Source organism: Octopus bimaculoides, chromosome 2, assembly GCF_001194135.2.
Source record: "Octopus bimaculoides isolate UCB-OBI-ISO-001 chromosome 2, ASM119413v2, whole genome shotgun sequence".
NCBI lineage: Eukaryota > Metazoa > Mollusca > Cephalopoda > Octopoda > Octopodidae > Octopus > Octopus bimaculoides.
Window position 1 is genome coordinate 175432659 of NC_068982.1, and position 5750 is coordinate 175438408.

General features: G+C 33.1%; 1 protein-coding gene across 13 annotated transcripts in view; it reads right to left on the reverse strand.

Annotated features, from left to right (window-relative positions):
• LOC106882686 (vitamin D3 receptor) overlaps positions 1-5750 on the reverse strand; it is a 761413-nt gene that overhangs the window by 28014 nt on the left and 727649 nt on the right. The gene's annotated exons all lie outside the window — the stretch shown is intronic.

Sequence of the window (5750 nt, forward strand, 5' to 3'; positions counted from 1 at the left end):
GACTGAGGACTGGTGGACCAGGATGCGACACCAGGCTCCAATCTGATTTGGCAGAGTTTCTACAGCTGGATGCCCTTCCTAACGCCAGAGTGTAGTGGGTGTTTTATGTGCCACCAGCACGAGGGCCAGTCAAGCGGTACTGGCGACGGCCACACTTGAAATGGTGTATTTTACGTGCCACCTGCACAGGAGCCAGTATGCATGCACATGAGCATGCAAATGCATTTGCAGTGTTTGTAGTTTCTGTCCATCTTGTTTGTTGTTAATTTAACTGTTTCAAACATTCACATTGTGGAAAGATAAGACATGAAAATTTGCTGTCTAAGTACTTTCTAGCCTTATTTTTAAATACATATTTTGCAAATGTATGAAACAAAACTCTTCTTGGAATTATTAACAAATGATGAACCATTTCTTGTGACATTTCTTCTGATGAACCATTTCTTGTGACAACTGGAGAAGTACATTCATATGCAACCACCAATTTCATATTTTCTTTGGTTGTCAGGACACAAAAAGATAGACAGAAATTGAGATTCCCTAGTTGTCAGCATCACTGCATCCACCATTAAATAAACGTTGGTATCTAGGAGGTGGAGTCTTATGTTTGTTGTACTACTACATTCATTTATTTTCCAAAATACAAAACTTTACAGTTAAATTCATAGAGCATAATAAATGAATATTTCATAAATATAAACAAATTCAAATGTGAAACAAAGAATAAATTATGTTCTACCTTACATCAGATTTAAAAACTGCATACTAACTTTGCAAAGATATCATCTTTAAATGAGGAATTTTAATGAGTACAGTGTTCCAGTATAAAATGTGTATATACTGAAGTCAAAGACAGATAGGTGAGAACGTGGTTGAGTATGTGAGTTGTGTGTGTGTGTGAGAGAGAGAGAGAGAGAGAGTTAGTGAAGCAAAGAATAGGAGAGGGCATACAACTCTATTTGAGCGATCAATCTTTCTTCCCCATCTCCCTGTGTTTCATCCCAGAGAATACCTCACGACTGAGTTGGGTTTTTTTTTCTTCTTTTTGCTCATGCATTATTCTAGGATGATTTTTAGATCTGTACAGAAGACTTTGGATTTTTTGAAAAATGATAATGAAGTTTTGAAGGCAAACAACCAAACATTCAAGCTCATATAAATATATGTATGCATGCATACGTATAAACAATATTTATACATATCGGTGTGTACACACGCACACACAAATGTATATATACATGCGTGTATATACATATACATGTATATAAATATATGAATACATGTATATATATGTATACAAATATATATATAATGCTATATATATATATATTTATACACACACACACATGCATATATATATATATATAATGCTATATATATATATATTTATACACACACACATATGCATATATATATATATATATATGTATGTGGGGGTGCATGGCCTAGTGATTATGGCATCATACCCACACTCTCAAGATTGTGGTTTCAATTCCTGCAAGTAGTGTTCTTGAGCAAAATACTTAATTTTCACATTACTCTACAATCACTTTGACATCTGATGTGTGGCACACTATGCACCTGTATAAGCAATGTCAATTTGATGGAAGGAATGAGCCAATGTACAGCATAAACATTTGAACACTACAAACACATCTTTTGTACAGGTTGTTCAGCAAAAGTTGAACACCCATACGTCATCTTTGATGGGAGAATCCATCACACACACATACATACATATGTATATATAAGAAAGAAAAGTAATCAAGCAGGAACTATAGTTAGAGATATGCTGGAATTCTATTAAGCAGAACACTTATGTAGTGATTGTTGACAAAGACTTGTAACTCTCTCAGAATTCACATAATGTTATGATTTGATAAGAAACAGTGAACTTTACATTCACTTAATGTACCCTAAATCCTTCTTGCTTTACAAGGATATAGTTATCATGGTAATCTGTATTGTTTAAGAAAACACCTGTGAGTCATGAAGTGTTACTCCAATATATAAAGCACCATTCCAAGTTGTAGCAATGCATGCTGACTGCTTAGAGATCTGGATACTTATTTTCAGAGACTGATCATATTCGTTTTCAGGTGTGATTGATGCCAGTGCCACCTGACTGGCCCCCGTGCTAGTGGTTCGTAAAAAACACCCACTACACTCTCCGAGTGGTTGGCATTAGGAAGGCATCCAGCTGTAGAAACCTTGCCGGATAAGATTGGAGCCTGGTGCAGCCTCCTGATTTACCTATCCTCAGTCAAACCATCCAATCCATACCAGCACGAAAAGCAGACATTAAATGATGATGATAATGATATAAACACTTATATATATTTATATATTTACATATATGTATGTACACACACACACACACACACATATGTATACATATGTATATCCTTTACTGTTGTATGTCCGCAAAAGTTATAAATATCACTGAGGATGCCGAAAATAAAGAACACAGAGCTTTCAAGTAAAAACTACTAATGTGGTATCTGTTTTGTCCAAGATGTATACAGACAATCTCTCACTCTTAGAAATACAGCCAACCAGTGAATGGTTTATTGGAAACCAGTAACTAATAGCATTATTATTTACCAAATGCTATAAATGAAATAAATAAGTTAAACAAACCAATTTTGGTCAATGTAGCGTAAGTGCTATTAATCAAATAATTTGTATTTTTATAGTTTTCTGAGAAATTCTTACAAGTTCTGATAAGCAACAGAATAGCTGACATAAGTAAAATAGGAAAATCCAATAGTGAAGTACCTGGGGTAAGTTTTATGGTTTTTGAAATAATAATTTCTGAAACTGGTGTTAAGTTTATAAGGGAAGAGAAGCTATAGTCAATTGAATTGATTGCTACTAATTTTTAACAGTCTGGAGTGATGAACAGCACAGTCAAATCAATTATAGTTACACATTGGTCCAAGGTCATATGTTATTTAGCTCAGGTGAAAGGCAAATGAATTCTGCCTGAGCAGATCTTTGATAAAAACCGTTCCAGCTGTGACAATCTCATCTTTCTGCCTGGGTACATTGCAATAAGGACCCTATTATAGACAGTGTTTCTCTTTTAAATGCTATAATTTGGAGATTTGGTTTCTATATTTAGAGAGGCTACCTCAGTGACTCACAAAATCCCAAGTTTCTATGGGAACATAAACTTAATTCAATTTTTATCCAAGTATGTGATTGGAACTTATTTTATCCAATTTCTACAGAACATATAGGAATGACATTAAATAGTGCAGATAAACAATCATTTCTACAGTTTCTTCACCTTCATATCTAAAATAATGATTTCAAACACAGGCACAAGGATATAAATTTTGAGGTGGGTACAGGTGAGCAAATTGAATGCCAGGACTTCAGTGCTACTTGTTTTATCAACCTCTGGAAAGTTAACATCAAAACTGAACTTGGCAGGATTTGAACTCTGAGTGTCATGAGTTGTAACTAAATACTGCAAGACAATTTGTCCACTGCTCTACGAATTCTGCCATTTGCTAGATATATTTGATATATCGCAATTTTAATTAATCATCCCACAAATCCTTATACAATTCAATTATCACAAACCTTTTTTCACTCAATTATCCTATAAATTCATTTTTGCTCAATTACCCCATTGTTTTAAACATACCTGGACAATGTAATATATCTAAATGTTTCAAACTCTGATTGGCAATTATCAGCTGGATTGCATGACAGTAAGTAAATGAAATTGAAGTCACAAATTAGAATAATTAATAAACAAGCAAACAGAAAGCAAACAAAAATTGAAGTCAATGATGATATCTATTTTCTTCTTTTTTTCTTTTTGTCTGTTAAATTTCAGTTTGGCATTCTAGTGTTCAAATGAAGTTTGAATAAATGCTTTCTTATTCATATGATATTGTGGTTTAGTTGGATTGGTTAGAGTAAGGAGATGGGTGGAAAAGAGAGATATAAAGAAATTAAGCTAAAGAAGCAGAAAAAGCAAGAAAATGAGTGAGAAGGGAGGAAGGGAAACTATTGGTAAAAAGAATGCACATGACAAAAAAGGGAGAGATGAGGAGAAAGGTATAAAGAGTAAAAGGGAGGAGAAATGTGAAGCAGAGACGAGAGGGGAAGAAGAAAGAAGGAAAGACAAAAATGAAAATGCATAGAGAGGCTGAAAAAGAAATAAAATGATTGAACTGAGAGGAGGGGGAGGAAAGGAAGAGAAAAAAATCAATAAAGATAGACAGAGAGAGAGAGAGAATGAAAAGATAGGAAACATGAAAAATGAGGATATCTTAGGTTAGGCTTTCAGCTACAAGAATGGTAATATCTTTCATTGATTCTAAATTGCTTGGAAGTTTCAGTAATGTCTTAAGCTCCATCCACAAACCAACATGATGCACTTGCCTTACCTCTAATTTATTTCTGTATGCCTCACTAATTACTCTTTTACTGATTCCTACCAAATTCTCTCAAAAGATCTTTGCTGGATTCATTTTAACAAGAAAAGAAAAATCCTTTGTTCTGCGACCCACATTAGTCCTTCTCATAAATCTGGGACAGTGCTGCTACTACACATACACATAGATATTGTAGACTGAGTTTTGAAGATCATACAGCTTATAGGTACAGAATCCTCTTCTCCCAATTAACAAACTATAACCACTGATTCACAGATGCATGCTGAAATACGACAAAATGCTAGAAGCATATTTGAACTCATGGTCTGTGAGTAGGTATTCTAATTATATATCTGCTTAGCTATTTCACCCCTTCAATCTACAATAGAGGGAGAAAGACTGTGTGGTTACTAGCCCTGCTAAAATTAGCAACAAATCTTCAAATTACATTTTACCATCTTAAAACAAGAAAGAACACATTGGATAATGTGGTCATATATATATTCAATTAGAGGTTAAATTAGCCTCATTAAGGGATGTTATCATCCAATGAATTACTGATTTAATACCTAATATGTGTTGTGAATAATAATATTTAGAAAACAATATAAATTATGGTTTATAATCTTTCAAAAGAAAGTAAGAAAATGGAGATAAAGCATTTAATAAAATTTATACATGGTCTCCTGCAGCTGTTTTAATTAGGCCTAATTGATTGAATAGTATTTAATAAAATCATTATATTAGGCAAAATCTCTTCAGAGGGATAGAAAAAATATATACCGTTAGGTTTTTAAGTGTTGTATCTTAAAATCATCACACTTTTTCTGAATAAAAAACAGTATGGCCTTTGATGATGGATTTCAGGCTACAGACTAGCAGTAACACAAGACACTCAACTTGCTTGAAATAACAGCCAAGCTGTTCTCTAATCACAACCTACTTTCATAAATAACTATGGATGCACTTTGTCTGAAAATAAGAGATAGGAAGATCATGGCTGGAATATTTTTGATGATGCATCTGAACTACAGGGAAAAGTTTGATATTTTAATATGGTGAAATTTATTTATGGAAGAATGTGGCTTCGTATTCCAAGAGAGGAAAGTACAAAATGATAGTAAAACTCTAAAGTTAACTAGAAATTGGAAAAAAAAAAAAAAAGTTATGAATCCACTCAATATAATAGAGAAATGAATTAAATAAGGGTTGAAGATGACAAATAAACAAAGAGATAAAAGGAATAAAAAGAAAGAAATTAAAATCAGAATAATCAACTTGATGAATGGATAAAAGAAGAAAATAAAGAACTGAAATTAAAGATTATAAAAAGCTGAAAGATGAATAACATTAATA